The sequence below is a fragment of the Python bivittatus genome, unplaced genomic scaffold (genome assembly GCF_059951505.1).
Source record: "Python bivittatus isolate LINGU-HERP-01145 unplaced genomic scaffold, Pbiv_v1 ctg000850_np1212, whole genome shotgun sequence".
NCBI classification, from domain to species: Eukaryota; Metazoa; Chordata; class Lepidosauria; order Squamata; family Pythonidae; genus Python; species Python bivittatus.
Window position 1 is genome coordinate 62,985,826 of NW_028277112.1, and position 19,058 is coordinate 63,004,883.

General features: G+C 37.5%; 1 protein-coding gene across 2 annotated transcripts in view; it reads right to left on the reverse strand.

The window, feature by feature from the left end:
• Positions 1–19,058, reverse strand: part of TRABD2A (TraB domain containing 2A) — an 83,708-nt gene that overhangs the window by 40,905 nt on the left and 23,745 nt on the right. The window lies entirely within an intron of this gene.

A 19,058-nucleotide genomic window follows, 5' to 3' on the forward strand; every position in this document is an offset into this window, starting at 1 on the left:
ACAACTCATATTCGGGAAAAGTCAATACAGAACATTTTTGGAACTCATGCAGCATCAGTTGGCACCTCCTTTAACCAAACGCATCCTTTCCATGGTTCACATGACAGGCCTTCCACAGCAGCAGTGGAATTGTAAGATTTGGGGATATATTCATTCATTCATTCATTCATTCATTCATTCATTCATTCATTCAATCAATCAGCGAAATACTTTGTTCAAGGAGGTGCTGGCAGGTGCTCCATGCATTTCTATGCACTCTCCACATCTTCTTTTACTCTTCAAATTTGGATTGCTGCACAGTGCTATTAAATTATTGAAACTTGAAAATGTCAAGTTTTTACTCAACTTCTTTGTTTCAGAGAAAAGTAGCCAGTCTATAATCTTGAATAAATCACTATTTGGATAGGAAAGGATGCTTAATCCTTCCCCTTGGTTTATTTCTTCTCTGCCTATAAATTGTTTTAAACTTTGCACAAAAGAAAAAAAAAGTCAAGATGAAAAGGCTTAAGCAACAGTTCCTCCTACTAGTTTCAAAAGTCTACTTTGCACTTAAGAAAATGAAAATAAATTAGGCGAATTTTGGTTCTTAGTTCAACACAAGTTTAATTATTAGCTCACTGTTTAAATTCTGAAGAGTATTTCTTTGGCAGCAGCTTCACAAGAAGCTGAAATAGAGCTACACTGTGGTTTCCAAATGACTTATTTAGTAGATGTTAAGTTACTTTCCACAGGAGAAATGCAGCTGTTGAAATGCCAAAGGAAAGCCTATAACCAAATGCTAATAAGCTTTCTTGTTATCTATAGACTTCAGTATTTCTTCATTGTTCTGCAGCCCAGTGCAGATCTCCTTACTGCACTGAAACTCCAAGGAGAAAGGCTTCAATCCAATGCACGTTTATCTGGGAGCATATACATGTACAAGACTGCAATACTGCTACTTAACACAATAGACAGCATTTCTGACTTACAATGGGCACCGCCCCAGTCAGTAGGAAATCATCTTCAGAAGCTAAATCTGTCTGTGGAGTCTATAAAGAAGTCTATGGAGCAATCCATTTCACAACAGTGCCTTGATTCAAAAAAGTGAGGAACCGTCTCAGTACCTCCAATCCATGACCCTTTGCTTTGCAGAAGTACTAGAAGGACTGAGTTCTCTGCACGCAATGGAAAATCAGCAAAATGGATCAAAAGAGCCATGTTTATGAGTCTTGACATAGGGCAGCCCTGAAGGGGCACTTCGATCAGAGTACCCTTGAAGACTTTGCTTAATGGAAAGTAATTCTAAAATATATAATGATTTATGACCTGAGAGCTCTGGATTTTCTATTTAAAAAAAAAAAATCAATCAAAAATTAGAAGCTCAGAACAAAACATGGCATTCAACTCTGGCTTGTTTGGGGAAAATAAGTTAGAATTCCTAGATCAAACATCTTGGTAAAAAAAAAAGAAGAAGAAGAAGAAAGAAATAACTTCTCAAGTTATATATCTCCTACTGATAAGAGAAGCCAAACTGGAGCACATAAGCAGTCATGTACAGTATTCTAGCTGCCTACTTCACTTTTCATACAAACAAAAAAATCAACTGTTTTGCAATAGTAGTAAAATTCCAGGCAGCTCAAACCGTGACTACAAATAATCAAAATATGATTCTCCTACACCATTATGAGGAGACCAACATAATTCAATATGGCTCTTCTAGTGTATGAATAAAGTTGCAATTAAGAAGCCCATATTCTTTTACATTCTGTAAACAGTGGAAACTTTATGGCCTCGCTCACAAGCTAATAGCTGTTATAAATGGAAGCCTCTTAAGCAGAACCTCACAGCTCCCCAATAACAATTTTTTCTAGCCAATGTTATCACATTGGGTGATTGCAATACCAGGTGCAGCTTCAAACAGGGCGCCCTTTGTGAAAAGTTTATCTTCAGTACATAGTCAAGTGACCTGCAGTCCGAGGCTTTCATAACAAGGAAACATTCCAGAGCTTGTGAATTTGAAGGAGGTGTTCTCTTCATGGAAGTGCTTTTGTTCAGTGGCAAAGGTGTGGGGGAGGAAAGCATGGATAAAATGTAAGCTTATCTCCAAGTGGGCACCCAAAATAAATGGCATGTGGCAAGTGCTCGTCCCTAGTTCCCTTTTCAGTATTTTCTTTCCAGACATCCCACTAGCTAGCACTTCTGTAATGTTCTGAATATCCAAAGCATTTCATGTACATTATCTCAACCATAGTTTACATAAACTTTGTTAAAGGTAGCTCAGCATTATCCCTATATTGCAGTTCATGGCTGCAATACAGTGTTTTAGCTAAGGTTGTCCAGAGATCTAAATTGAACAATGAGGGTTGAAAGCTTACCAGGGTATTCTAAGCCAGAGACGTTTCTTAACGATGTTCTACAGTAATTTAAGACTCATGCTTTACACAGGTTGACTCTGCTTTAAAGTGAATTTGATACATCCTTTAGAGCAGGGCTCCCCAAACTCTTCAGCTCATTGACCCCTTCATGAAATTTTAGATTGTTCATTGACCTCCAAACATTTATTATATGACCAAAAGAAGCCAGTATCTGTAGGTTGAACTGTGGAGTCCTTGGAGTTCTCTGAGCCTGGATGTTTTCTTGCAAGCGTTTCGTTACCCGGCTAGGCGACATCTTCAGTGCTAGAATGGAAGGGGGTTGATGTTGTTATTCTTATTATTAGCACTGGTTAAAGTAGTATTTATGAAATTATTTTCATATAATAATTTATATAATAAAATTATTATATGAAAATAATTTAATAAATACTGCTTTAACTACTACTACTACTACTACTACTACTACTAAGAATAACAACATCATCATCAACCCCCTTGGATAGTCCCATCAACCCTGGCAGTCGATACTGACCACTTCGGGGAACCCTGCTTTAGAGTTTATAAGTAGACCCCAGTGCTCTCAGCAGAGATTATGCCCTGGTTGTGTTTGCATTATTTTACTTGTGGTTAAGCATGCAGTTTAAACTAAATCTAGTCTGGATGCATAAAACTTAGATCATATTGACTTTACCTCTAAGGTCAAGCCAGAGCAAGCACTGAGACTTCTGTTTTTAGATCTCCAGTATGGCTTTTTCCCCCTTAAATAGTAAAAAGAAAAGGGATAATTCCCCCCCCCCTTTATCCAATTAAAATGCCCTCTTCCAAAACTGCTCTTTGCTCTGCTGATTAGAACATAATAGTGGTGTACAAAGTCTTTTCCATTTTGAATTCAAAATACCCCTCTCTGAATGCAAAGCAGCTGTTTCACATTCAAAATGGGTGGTTTCAATCATTCTGGGAGTGTTCCGAGATCGAGACAATTCTGTTTAGAGAGGGAGGGAAAAAAACATTTACAAATGATCAAAACAGTCCATTTCAGATGCGAAACAATTGTTTCAACCTCAAAAAGAGCCATTTTAAGCTGAAAACCGTTTTCAAAATGTTTTGAATTGAAGATGTTTTGTACATACCTGTAACACAGAACATGATTTCTTGCATTTCACTCAGTGGAACAGCTAGCAGCGTCAGCATATTTCACTTGGAAAATTTCATAGGAAGAAAGGTTATCTTCCTCCCCTCACCCCCAAACCTGGCCATCACCATCACCCCCTCATTATTGGAAAGACCATAATTATGATTCCCTTCCATCATGATGATTCTCTCACTGTTGCTAGTATTCTAGAGTTTGGAGATGAAAAACTAAAGGAAAATGTAAATGTGAAGTCACGAACCTGAAAACAAGCACAATATGACCACAGAAATCTATAGCATAGACATCTATAGCACAGAAGTCAAAGAAAGATGTTTTAACTTATTGATTCCATGTTCATACATACATGAGTGAATATAAAGAAGCTGAAATTTTCTATTAGTAGTAGTAGTAATCTACAATTAAGTTCACAGTCACAATTATTATTGTTGCTGTTGTTATTATATTTTTATCCTGACTTTTTAAAAAATATTTGGTCAACTTAAGGCAGCAATCATACCTAATCCTCCTTCCTCCTCCTATCTTCCCCACAACAACCCTGTGAGGTGGGTTGGGCTGTGAGAGTGTGACTGGCCCAAAATCACCCAGCCAGCTTTCATGCCTAAGAGAGGCCTAGAACTCACAATCTCCTGGTTCCTAGGCCAGTACCTTAACCACTACACCAAACTGGCTTTCTAGTTTTTATTATTGGGTTAGATTAAATTAGATTAGAATTAGATTAATTAGATTTCACCATACTGAAATTTATAATAACCTGCTTTTATACCAAGCTTTAAATATGCAAGGTAGGCAGATCTTGACATACAAAATAGCCATTGTTCATCCCATATAGCTGTCAGACAACACTAAGCTAAGAGTTGACTGGCATGAAACAAAGTCCATCATTCTTGCATCAAACATGATATTTCCTGTACAAATCTCAAAACAAATGCAGAAATGTGGTAATATACATACAGATACAAATGCTATATGTGGTAATATACACACAGATAATACATTTTTAAAAAATGTATTATTTATTTAACGAGGCTTAGAGGCAACTGCTACCAAAATCACACACAGAAGAAACTATTTCTAGTTACAGGTAGTCCTCGTTTAGCAAACACATTGGGACAGGCAACTCGGTCATTAAGTGAAACAATCACTAAGTGAAACTGCTTATGATCTTACTTCAGCTTTCCTTTGCTTACACACCTGCAAAGGTTGTAAATGTGAGGGTTGGTCACAATGTTATTTTTTTCATCACCAGCATAACTGTGAATGGTTGCTAAATGAAACAGTCACTAAACGAGGACCACCTGTGCTACAATCTAGAAAAAGGGACATTCTTCCAATATTTTCAACTTTTAAGGCAATGTATACCAGGAATATGAAAGCGTCTTCACATTGGACAGGAGCACAATCACAAACTGAGAAACCAGTTCCCTTCTCCTGTGTAGTGCTCTGGTATTCAAAGCCTTTTCTATGGGCTGCAAGTCAGGCCACATTAGTTGCCCCTTCAGAAAAGTACCTCTCATTCCCCACAAGCAATACTCCATCCCTACAAATATAAATTCATACCACCTTCAAAGTGGTAGGAGAACAAACATAACAACTGCATTGGACCTTGCAGACACAAACACAAAGAAAACATTAGTATGGTGGAAAATAAATGATTAAGCTTTGTAGTCAAAATACTGCTTAGCCTTCTTTTTCTGGCTAGGATTTCTTCAGCTGTCAGGAGAAGGGGTTTTGGCCAGGGAACGGAGGGATAAGAAAGAGACACATCCCTTTTACCAGCATTGTTGGAATAGCCTGCTAGAGGCTGCATGGGGAGAGGGGGGTTAGAGTCCAACAGATGCCTTTTTTGTCAAAGACAAAAGACCCCCAGCCATCCTCTCCACTTTTCATCACTTTCATCCAGGCTGGATCAAAGTGCTGCTCTACATATGAAAGGGGCCTGGCATTATGCGCCTCAAATTAGCCTATCGCCACCCCGCTAGCCTCTGAGGCCTCTCAACAAAGGCTCCCACATCTGTTCGATCCCTTTGCCTCATCTTCTCTCTCTCTCTCTCTGCACGAGCATGTGTGTGCATTTGTTTTCAGCTCTCAGTTTGGAGAGCCATTCAGCTCCATGAATTATAGTCGAGGCTGAACATCTTCCTGGATTCAGGAGGACCGCTCAGTTGTCTTTCATTGTCCCAGGCATCATTTCAACCTGCCACATCACTCAAGACCCTCATGCTGGGAATACTTGCACAATCGACCACTTCTCCATTCCCTTCCTCTTCACCTGACACAGGAGACCAGGCTCCGTCTTGTAAGCAAAGGCTGCGGCCCTGAATCAAAGCAATCCTTGAATCAAAGGCAGCATGGCTATGAAAGTCAATAATCCTCTTTTGTCATGGTAATGGTTCGTGCCGAGCACCAAGAAGAAAAGTGGGATTCTTCACTCAGCTCTGCGCTTCCTTAGATGTGCCATGTCTGACTCTCAGATGCTTTTGAAGCCCTTCGCAAAGTGCATAACCTGAACGTTCTCCATGATGACAACAGGCTACATGAAGAGCCACCCAGAATATGATTGCACAATACCCATGGACAAACCTTCAAGATTTTACACAAAACATGTCTACCTTCAGCATGAGCTTTACTCTAGCGTTTTCAGTGAATGGTACCCTCATTCAGTGTTCAATTTATTTTATTTCTGCTAAACATAATTTTCAAATTGAAGCCTTGCTACACAATTTCTGAGTAATAGTTAATCTCTGAAACTGAAATAATAATAGCTGCAGATATAATATTTACCACCTATTTCTTAAACGACAAACATACATTAAATACCTGCTCTGTGTTCATAGTCTTGGGAAGCCCTTGTTGAATCAAGTTCCTTTCACAATGTTTCACCCTATGTAGGCGTGTTACAAGAAATACTCAAATATTTCCCCAGATCAAATATGATTGACGTGTAAGGAGCCGTTATAATCAAGCAAAAGTCATGCCCATTTTTGAGCCAATTCCTGGATAAATTGACATCAAAAGCATCAGATACAAAATAAAGCCTATGGCTTTTTAAAATTTAACAGTCAATTTCTGTGCTTATTAACTATTAATCCTAACAGATCCAAAGCAAGGCTTCCTAGCATTCAATCTGGATTTGAGATAAAATGGACCTCACTTTGAAACTGCTTTCCAGAAATATATTTTAATCAACACAGAACAAAAAGAAAAAGCAGCTCATCTTCAGCACACACCCATGGATCAGATATAGGTAGGCTGTTATCTTGCTAATTTTAAACTACTTTTTGTCCTTGACAAGCTCCTAGAAACTTTGGTAAAGATAAAACAGAATCCCAGCCTAAGATTAACAGTTTGGAACACGAGCTACACATACATATGTGAGCATCTTTGGGATGAGAGACAAATGATGAAACCTGAGTTGTGATGCAAACCCCACCCTTTTGTACTTGTATGGGATTGCATATAACAGAAGGGATGGAGTTTCAATGGTGACATCATGGCACACATTTCATCACTTTGATGAGATCTTGGCTTGCTGTAGATATCCCTGCAAAAATAGTATAAAATAATGATTTCAGTAAAACAACTTCTTGACAAACAGAAGAGGAATTTTGTGAATTATACCAGCTTCTGCTTATAACGTGGCTGAGAAAATGGAAAAAGTATCCCTGAATGTTATTTTGAACATAAATTCTAAATTCCCAAACAAAGAATCCTGCAACTCAGAATCTGAAACAGAGTGTGCATTTGTAAAGGTTTTTGAGCAGGAGTGTGTGGCCTTTATTACCACACCAAACTAAGTCTGACCCATTTCAAAGCTCATTTAAAATGGATCTTGCATCCCGTTCTCCACTGTATTTTTTCTAAGTTTCCCCCTTCCCCAACAAAATAAGCAAGAGGAGGAGCAGGAATGGCTGTATCTTGGGAAGCGAACCAATATTTAGTAGAGGGCTCTATTCTTGGCAATAATACTGCATCAAATAATTGTGAGGGCTCCAAATAGCTAGAGAACATCAAGAGTCCCCTAGAACTCCCCTATAATGTTTACACAATAATGAAGTGTGCAACGTGATGTTACATTGTGCACTTCTCTGCCTTTGCTCAACGTTAGTAGATGTCACCTTGAAGGATAAACAATCTCATGCATGATGATATATTATAAGGAATAAAAGCTGGAGCTATGGCTGATGTTTCTATTAACTCAATCAATAAAGAGACTGCACTCACTCAGCTGAGAGACGGCACTCCATTAGCAGATGCCCCTCTAAGTGAACCTTATTTCCCCGCTAACAAATCAAACATACCCTATCTGAACATAAAAAAGACCAAACCAGTGTTACAGTAAATGGCATGGGTGGCAGGCTGGTCTTACAGAGACAAGACCCAAAGCGGCAGTATCTTGGCCAGCTGCATCTCTTATGGAAGTCAATCCAACCGGCTTGTGGGAGAGGAGAGTAACATCTGCCTTCCATTGCAATTCAGTCCTCAAATGCACTGCATTCTATTTAATCACAAAAGTGAGTGGCCGTTATTTATTTATATAGGAAGAAACTCTAAAAAAAAATATTTTGGAAAGAAGAGTGTGAGATTTTTGCCACCATTCAACTAATCACAGTCCATTAACTTGAACACCATCTGTGTATCTGTGACTTGAATTTTGTTTCTTGTTTACACAAACTGTGGCTCTCATAGGTCCTGGGGGTGGCCCCAGAATCTCTTCTAAATATAACATAAAATTTAACGTCCTAACTTGTAAGGTTTGTTATGTGAATTTTAATTAGAACTAGTTTCCTCCAATCTTCTTGTATCTCACATGTTCTCCATGAGGTTCAAAACTGATGGCTAGTGGTTCCACTGTATCCTGTGCTAATTCTTTTAGAAGCCTTTGGAAAAAAGGTATTGCCTGGTCCAGCTGATTTAGAAATATTTAATTTTACCAAGTGTTCTTCCACTTTCTATTTTTTTGCCTAAATCAATATATATTCTCAGCTCTCTATATTCTCACAGGAATCGTCACAATTTTACAAATCTAAATGCAAATAAAATAAACTTCCTAGTATTGCTTATAAAACGTTGTTGATAACTTCACAAGACTGAATACTCTTATTTGGAAAAAGAATGTATGGTATGCATGCCTAAATACCTGCACATAAGACTTGCAGAGGTATTGGAGATATGCTAGGGACTTGGATCATGTGAATACTATATGCTAAGTGCTTTTATGTAACCATTTAGATCAGTTTAAGAGAAATAGCAAATAGTCCCACAGAATTTGGGAAATGTAGCTTCATTTTTGAGTACTGCACATCAGGAGTTGATGTTACTTAGCTTTTCTGTAAACAAAAGCTTGTAAAGTCCATTAACTTGGATTGAAGAAATTTAACCCTGGTTCAAAATTGTCCATGCATATTTCATGCCGAAAGTGCAAAATGTTAAATATTACCTTTATTTTTGTTACAGTACAAGGGTTACTTTTCTATTTGTTTCAGTCTACTGCTGAAACTTTTCATTACATCAGCACTCCCTTTTCCAATCCAAATGAAGACCACAACCCTTATAGTGTTTAATCTTTAAAAAATAATTAAGCACAAGACAGGTTTATTATCAAGTTGAGTTTTTTTTTAAAGGCTCCTGTAATGCTTCAGTAAAGCTTACAAGAATGTATAAGTATGGAAATCTTAATAGATTTTTCTACTGCAAGCACTTCTTTTTTTAATTAAAAGCAAGGCTCTATCTTATAAAGGAAAAAAAATCATATTGAAAATGGTAGATTCATGTCAGTTTTCCTCCTCATTTTCATAATTTCTAGTAAAACTTACTTTTAGAACCCAAGGCCAATATAATATGCATTTCCCTGCTCTACTTTGTACTATTAATTGCCGTTGGAAGGAAACTAAACGTCAAGAGAAAAACAGAATAAAAATGTTTTCCAGGTTAATTTTGAGCCACAAAAATAGAGCCTCGAGCAACTAAGTCAAGTCCCTAGCCTGGTAAATGGCAGACACTGTAAAGGTCCATCAGAATGCCCTTGGCCATGACTCTGCACACATTTAACATATCCTCAACCTGGAGAGGTTCTGCTCACAATCCTACAAATAAATCTAGCATTATCCAGGCCAAGAAGAGTAACCTTGACTAAATCACATCCCTAATTTAAAAAGTACTAAAGTGGTTCAAAGACAGTAGCATCAAGGTTGAAAGGGGTTTCAAAGCATTCACCAGCAAATACATTGATGATTACACATTTCTCTTGCCTTATGCTGATGTTAAGAAGCATTTTTTTCCTACTACTCTCTTTATAGCCAACTTTCTAGGGTCACTTATGCAATTTCCAGCATAATTTGATACCTGGATCTGCCATTTTTTTCCTTGAAAGAAAAAGGAAAGAAACAATGAAGAGTATATTACCAAAACAAAAAACAAAAAAACCCACCCCTAGGCAAATCACTAATAATAACAATCAAATGTCTACTGAAGGACTAAATGCTTTTGAGAGAAAGAAAATAAGCAAGGGAAAACCAAGCATATATATGTTTCCATTCTGAAACACTATTATTAAAAGACATGGTTTTTCAGAAGCATCTATGTATCTGGGAACTAGGAAAAATTTTTTTCCCCATAATGAAATTGCATGATTTTTGCTTTTAAGTATCTCATTACTAGTAAAACTTACAGAGTGATATTTTTTAACAATCTCTTAAACACACAATAATGAAAACTGTGTATTATATCTTCATAGGCTACAGGGAAAAAGACTGAGTAGGATTCATTTATCTGAAAATCATATCTTGCCTTTTTTATATAAATTCTAGGCATCATTGACAATAACATATAACCTTTGGGAGAAGAGTGGGTCTTTGAAGGGAGGTGAAGGAACCTGTAATTCTGTCACTCATGCCTCATGTCTTATGCACAGTTTTTTTAAAAATCAACCAATGTCCGCATTATGTTTAAGAAAAAGCAAAATAATAGTTGCAACACAATGTATCTTTGATTCCCATAACATTCTGCTCCCTGCCCAAATCAATGCAGCATGCCAACCTGGAAAAAATTTCCCTCTCTAATCTAACACCCACACAAAATATTAAAATATCATCTCAAGAACATCAAACATGATTCACCCAAGATGATTTACAAAGACATTTTGGTGAGCCTGAAACACACAGGATTTTTTTTTTAATGAAGTAAGTTAATTCACCCTCCTTCTTAATGTTATCACTCGTGGATTTGATTAGGAATTGTTGTAAAGCCATGCCAGTCTTACACAGTGAAATCACGTACACGTTTTGTTCTAGGTTGAGGTTGACATTACTCATGTAGAATAATTAGTGTAAGTCTTCTATAAATACCCTAGTTTTTAAGCCAAATGCAGCACCCCTACATATGTTCCGCAGAATCTCAAATATTTAAATAATTTAAAAATGTTAAATGTCCAAAAGCTCATGGGAGCTCACATAAGTCTATCAAAATGTCACATGCACTTGCATAAAATGTTATGGGATCCCATGTGCTATTTCAGAATCTTACAATATCTGGCAATCTTAGATCATTTTTATTCCTTCCAACCAGGGGAACGTTGGAAAGAAGTTACATAAAGGGATTTAGGACTCTCCATATGTCTACCAGCAGGGTAACTCTCCAAGAATAAAAAAAAAACCAAAAGCAAAACAGGACCAATTTTGGTGTGGTAGGAGAAACCAACCAAAGAGGGATCAAGTTAAAAAAATGGGCCAGATCTAGCAAGGGGCTGCAGAAAAAAAAATATTCAGAAGCTTATCTCCCAATGCAATCCTTTGGAAGTGATGGCTAGGTAGCAGTTCAGAATCTTTGTGTCTGCTCCATTCTAAGCCTCCCACAACTTCGGGTCACATGACCCAGAGTAGAGTTGCTATTAAAGAGTTGGAAAGAATTCCGGAAGCCATGCTTTGCAAGCTTCCCCTACTTTATTTAACTTTAATTTGAATGGGACCCATGCTTAAAAAAACTGGCAACCTCTCATTTAAATAATTAATATCAACCTACTAGGTTCTAGAAATGTAGCCAAATGCTTTAAACATTCAGTATATAGACAAATTCCTATTTTGAAAATTTCAACTTTTGTATCTCCAGTCCTTTAAGCAAAATGGCATCATCAGGTTTGGGAGAATTTCAATATATGCAGAGATGTATCCTTCAGCTCTTTCCCTCTAAATACAATGAGCACTGAGGCAAGCGGTCATGGAGTGCTACCTAAAAGTTGGAAACAAAAGGAAATCAATAGAAAAGTGGGGCAGAGAGAAGAGATGGAGCTAAGTGTCCTGCAACAAGGTAGGGGTGCAGCCAGTCATAAACTGGAACACTCCACATTGCATCATGTGTTGCAGGTCTCACTGGGTTGGAGGTGATGAAAGTGCATTACACAATTGCAGTAACAATTCCAGATATAAATCTGTGAAATACTTTGAATATTCTGGAAAACACTTCATGAATGCTCAATAGTCTCATCAGTCCAGCATGTTGTAAGTAACAAGTGTTTCCCAATCAGAGATCCTACCACACAAAAGAGCTGTGAGGAAAATCCATTCAAATAACTACCAATTGAGGAAGCTTCTATGATGTACTGCAGGTGTCACTGTAAGCATGAAAATCCAGCCTTGTCAATCCTGGGTGAATCTTGCACTACTTTGGGTAGATGATGTTTACGGGAAGTTTGTTCCCTCTTTTGAGCTTAAACAGATTGGAATGCAGTCTTTTAAATATTAATAAAATGCATCCATTTTATTAGCATCCATTCAGGCCTTCTTCCTATTTTTAAGCCAAGCAAATTAGGCCAACACCAAGTATGGAACTATGCATTTCTCTCTCAGCTGACAATCTAAACACCTTGCTCATTTTATTGAAGATATTGTCCAAGAAACCATTCTGCTATAAAGTTTTACAGATAAGAATTAAGGCTAAAACTCTTTTAACAGATTAATCATCATGTTTATCATTCCATTAAAAGTACATTAAAATTAGCTGTATATTATCAATATTTCAACTATACATATACTTTTTAGATATCATATTCAGGAAAAACTATAGTTTTCCCTTAATATTCCTTTTCTACTCCATCATACATGCACAACAGGGCTAATGTAGTTTTCTCAGGCTTAATTTACAATCTGACAATTTGGTTATTGCATTAGAAGTTTCCTGTAGGAACTGAACTTTTTAAAAATCAGCAGATATTGCAATGCTGTTAAATCAAAAGGGGCAGAGAATGAGAAGGAAGGGACTTCAACCTTTCTTTATTTTTATTTATTTATTTATTTATTTATTTATATTTCAAATCTAGATACCGCCCATCGCACGAAAAAGTGACTCTGGGCGGTTCACAATAAAACAATAAATATTAATTAAAATACAATAAAAACAATATAAAAATACAGTAAAAATAGAATAAAACCAAACACATATGCAAATAATATCTTCCAAGATGTTGATGATCAGTAAGATGTTAACATATGGGAGCATCTTCAAGGTCCTAGCCACCCCCAGGGTTGGTTGCCCCTTTTCTCGCCCCATGCCAGTTGGCAGAACCAGGTCTTGACTGCTTTCCGGAAGGAGAAGAGAGTTGGGGCCTGCCTCACCTCTGGGGGGAGGGTATTCCATAGGGCGGGGACCACGGCAGAGAAGGTTCTCCTTCTCTCTCTTACCTTGCATTTGTAAAAGCATTAAGATTTGGGAGCAGTGGGGAGATTTTTGTAAGCAAGTAGCCTGAGTATACACGTTCCCAAACCTAACATTGAGTGCAAATCTTGGAGCTGAAGCCCATCCTTGCAATATCTTGTGTCAAAACCTGGTTCATCTATTTAGCTATTTTTGAGGATAGCTAAATAAATTTTAAAATATCTCTAGTACTGCCCCAATGATAAACTGAGGTAATCTCATCTTCAGATTGGTCCTCTTTCTGACTCCGTAGTCTCTTAGACATGTGGGGATGAGTGTTATTCTATTTTGCATTTGCTCAGAGGACCAGATGATTGTGAACAATTAAAGTTGACTTAACAATAACATTGTAGGGAGAATTAATGTAGGATATAAGATGTTCCTCGGATCAATAGTCCATGCTAATTTAGATAATGAAAGGTGAATTTTTTCCACAAGGGACACCAGAATCTCTTTCCTTTTAGGTACACTAATTATCTCCTTTTCTTTTCCATTTCCAGCTACCTCTCTTCTGTCTCCCTTTCCCTTAGCTTTCACCTCTCCTCCCTTATAAGAGAGTGCTCAGTTAACTACATTTGACTAATGTAGTAATCTAGAAATCTATCTTTTTATCTCATGCAGACATTCTGCCAAACACGTGGGATATAGGGAGCTGGTACCTGGACTATATCATCAAACTCCCCTCTTGTTCTTTTCCCATCTCTCTCACTCTTGGCTTTCATATGTTCAGTTAGTTTGAACATTTGAAAGGATGTTCATAAACACTGACCAATGGTTCTCCAAGGTCTATATTACAGTACCAGGTTTTCCATTCATAGGAAGGCTTCTAAACATACTCAGTTGAATGCATGTAGAATCTCTTCCAACTTTCGTATTGAATACTTAAAGATCTCAAGCATGAAAAAGGACAATAGGAGTAAGGGAGCAAACATGGCTTCTCTACTCACTTCATGTCCACAACAGATGTCTTAAAAGGGCTTCTGCTGCCCATATAGCTACTTAGAGCAACTAATTTTTAGGCAAAAGGATAAAACTATTTGAACTAAAAAGACAAAGCCCAGCAAAAGCCACGTCTGCAACTAAAATACTGGAAGCCTCCCACCACTGTTTTTCTGGATGAAACTAAGGCTGTAGAGTTTAATCTGGCATACTTTAAAGAGTCCACCCAATTATTACCTATCAGTGGAACAAGATATTCTCTTTTTCTCTTTCTTTAATTATTAAAGACAGTTTTCTTTAATATAAAAAAAACCTATGCCAATCATCATTTATAGCCTCTTAGCAATATCCACAACACTTCCGAGGCTTCAATCGTAGCAAAGATTCCACTATTTTAAAATTGGCCTAATATTGTTGTGTGGTGGCTTTCACAGCTGTTACATCCAAGAAACAATTCTGTTAACGACTGAATGTGCAGCTGATTAAAATGTATTCAAATACACAATCTTTACTTTAGTGCTTTTTAGGGAGGGTAGAGCACCATTGGGAAAGGCTATCTCATGGGCCCCTTCCTACAATAGCAGGTTCATGAAACCCTGGCGGGTTTTACCTTATAGGAGGACAGATATAAATTACTCCATGGCATCATTAAATAAAAAACAGAAACCACTAAAAAAATTGTGGTTTCCAGAAAGTAGGTGTTGCCAGGTTGTCAGGGCACTGACAGCCACCATCTGCTGATGCCAAGTTTGCTTGGCATCAGCAGACCAATTCTTACTTGTGAACAGAACTCTCTCATAAACCATTAAGGAAGCAGTCCATAAAAAATATAACTGCATGGTTAACTGTCAGAAACTACAGTTAAACTGGATGATTCCCCATGATAAACTTTTTGTTAGGCTTTGGTTGGAATTTATATGACTACCATCTGGTCCCAATTTTTATAATCTGCTAATAGGAATCTAAGGAAAGTCCTATACTGTATGACCATATTTCATTCATGTCCTGGGCATTCTACTGTTTCTTGAAAAGCAGAGTGATCTGTAACTATCGTGCAGTTCAAGATTTTGAAATGAACTGTATGTTCTGTGCCTGTCAGTCATGATACTACTATTTTATGTCAACTGAACCCCATTTAAATGCCAACAGCCTCACAGATAAATGTCCCTGTGATACAGAGCAAATCAAGCAACACCTGTCAAAGTAAATTCTCAAATTAGGATTTAGGACACATCACTGGCAAAGAGAGAATGAAAATGTCAGCAACTCATGACAATTAAATAATTAAAATGACCATGTTTCATTTATTTTCAGTCCAAAGATCCTTTTTTCATATTTCCTCAAATTATAGTAGCATACCCACCTTATATAATGAGAAAAAGAGTAAAGAAAAATGTTGAAAGTATTTTTTTTTAAATGAGAGCAAAGGCTTTAGCACCTAATGAAACTTAGTGGTTAGGTTATGATCATCCTAGGGTATTCGGAAACAAACACTTTCAGTTTTGCCCTTTTAGAGAAACTAGCCAATTTTGGCAACCCTAAAATCAATAACTAACATCAAGAAAGACAGGAGTGCAGTTGGTCACATGTTCTCAGCCATTCTGCAGCTGTTTTTTGGGGCTGTTCTAAGTCTTCTTTATTTATGGTCACCTACTCTTCATTGTTGTTCTAGGTTTTATACAAGAGCTCTAAGGTTCCGTAGAGGCAAAATGATGTGGTCATTTGTAGAAGTCATTTCTGCACTGCCATCAGGGTCCTCACTACTTGGCAAACATTGTAATGTTTACTATCAGTCCAAATCACAAATCCTTCCTAAATATATACCCTCCTATTAGTAAGTACAACTATATTCCTATAGTTTAACACTACTCGAAAATTCCATATGATGACTGCAATATCCTTCTAGGAATATATAACTGAATCCAAATGAAGGCTAAAATCAGTAAAAGAATCCCAACCTAACTAGTTTTTTATTTGAAAATTATTGTTTCAAACACTTCCAAATTCATTCTGTCAAACTGATCCAATGAGAATTTCTTCTCAAACCCCTTGCAGCCAGCAGATACAGTCAAACCTTGGATTGCGAGTAACTTGTTCTGTGAGTGTTCCGCAAGATGAGCAAACATTTCTAATAAATTTTAACTTGATAAATGAGCACTGTCTTGCAATACAAGTAGAATGTGATGCCGAACATCACATGATCACAACTGAGCCAATGGTTCTTCTCTCTCGCTGCGGCATTGTGAGTGATCGTCTCCCATGCTAGTGATAGTGAAAGTCGTCCTACACAATAACCCTCCTCTCTGTCTCCCTCACACCAGCCACAAAGGTTTTCAAAGGTAAGTGCAGGTTAATTTTTTATTTTTCTTTATATTTTGTATTTTCTTTATTATTTTGTATTATATTACAGTATTGTAATCATTTTTATATGAATATTTTTGGGTTGTGGAACGAATCTTCTGAGTTTCCACGATTTCTCATGGGGAAATTCGCTTTGATACACAAGTGCTTTGGATTACAAGCGTGTTTCCAGAATGAATTATGCTCGCAAACCAAGGTTTTACTGTATATTTATTATTGACTAACCCAATAAAACCTGAAGTGCAGCTAGGAAATGGCCTGTTCCCTCATTTAAATTATCTCAGTTTACACAGTCAGCGGGTTTGACATAAAGCTATGTCTGAAGAGCTGCCACTTGTTTCAACTGCCATCTGGAGGCCTCAGGCTTTGTTTGGAAGCCCTCCAACACCTAACTCAGCAACGTAAGTATCTGAAGGTATCTTGGAAGCACAGAATCCTGTGGGCTTGAGGCTGATATTGAGGTGTTAGACATACCAGTCTATAAAGGCTTTATGACAGGAAAGAGGACGGTCAGTGACATTTTTCTATGGCATTGGAAACCCTAGTTGCTAGCATCCATTTGTCAAATTTTGTGCTGTTGTTTTCTTTTAATAAATCAGTAAAGAAAGCAAAAGTAGCTGCTAGAAAGCAAACATAAAAAAGATATACAATTCAAGAACCATAAAAGCAGTAGTTTAATTTGCAATGCTCCTCAGGGCCCAAGACGACCTAGAAATCACTGCACATCTGAAAAGCATCAGGAGGAAAATAAAACAATGTAGAAGATGCTGGACTCTTCTCTGATTAGATCTGCAGTGCTCCCATCTGACAGCTAGCTAGCCCTCATGCAGTATCTCTCCACTGAGCTACAGCTATTCCACAATAGAAATAAAGGCAACAATCTGCATTTAAGACCATGTTTTCTACGGGCTCTCCTTTCCCCTGTAAGGCTACGTGCATTTTAAAGAGAATCAGAGTGTAGGTTTCATTCTAGCCCATCTTACAGATTGTTTTGAGAGTGCCCTAGAGATGAGACTGAAACTAAATTTTGAGTCTAAGTCCCCAAGCCTCAGAATCAGGCTTTTCGTTCTTTGCTAGTAGATGAGGCCATTGCAGGTCTAGGATCTACGATCTGAGAATAGCCATGGGTGGAGATGGACGGCTTTGTTATTTCTTCATCTCTCTTTCATTTGAAACACCTGCAGCTACATAATAACTAATAGGTTTTATTAAATTGTGAGGTTCTATGCACACAGAACCCCGTTAGTAAATCTTCTGTGCAAAATACAAAAGCATCCGCATTTCAGCTTGTAAACTCATTGGCTGATGGAAAGGAAAGTGTGGCAGGGTGAAGTGCCTGTCTGAAGGAAAGTGAATGAGTCAGTGCCAAGGTCGTGGATTTTGTTAAGGAGGCAGATGATTCAGTATAAGACTAAAAGCATGTACGGAGAAAGGGGAAAATGCTAGAAAGCACCTGTACAGTGGTATGTCTAAGTCTTAGTTACAGAATGTAAAAAGAGCAAGGAAAATCAGAAAAAGGGATTAAAAAAAAAAATTGCAGATGCTGCAGGACATGCTGCTGGAGAGGATGTCATCTGGAAAGGAACTTTTCTACTATTCCCACATATTTTAGGACAAAAACAATCTATTTTATTTCTCTGCATTCCAGCTCCAAAGTGATCCCAAGCCTATGTCATTTTGAGCCAACACCGGATCTCATGATGAGTAATCTCTAGGAACTTACCGGGGCAAGGAGGCAGGGGAGAGGAAGAAGCAGAAAAAGAACTTTAAATTTGACATGCAGTTGTTTGTGATCACACTCCATGACCAATGGCAAGCTGAGGAAGACAACAGAGTCTTTATCAAGGAGTCTTGAGCAAGCTCATAATTATTGGAAGTTATGAAAACATCACACTCCAGGTAGCAGGAACTATGGGCCACTGTGCAGATGGCATGTCTTTACTAATACAAATGGACAGCTTCCCTGACATGTTCAAAACAGCCCTTTAAAGGATCCTAATGATTCTGAGATCTCAGCAGCATTAGAAGTTGCCTTCAGAGGCAGAATTGGCCAGCTGTTGAACAGCCAATCTCTACTCAGCAAATACAAGACTGAGAAATAAGACTTCAGGAGTACATTTGTAAATGCATTTCACACCAGTTATCTTAACTGGTATGGACTTAGTATTTAAAGTATCAGACGGCTTCAAGTTTCATAGCAATCCTGAATTTTGTATTTTGAGTAGTCATGTCATCATTGTCTAACTCTTGAGAGCTTTGAACTAAATGAGACAATTTTAGTTTCTACATTTGCCACACAAGTTGACAACTGAAAAAAAAAAAAGGATTACTAACAAGAGAATTTAGAATAATTTCTAGAAATGGGTTTCACTATATTGAATACAACAGGTTTGACACATGGGAGAAATACTGTCAATAGAACAAAAAGAGGTTATATTTTTGCAATTATTATTTTGAGTGTAGTTGTTTCAGAAGAGTAAAGAACTGAAAAAGATCCCATTAAAAAAGACCACAAAAGTTCTAATTCACATTTTTTTCTCTCCCACTTTGGCTGCTGACAAAAATCT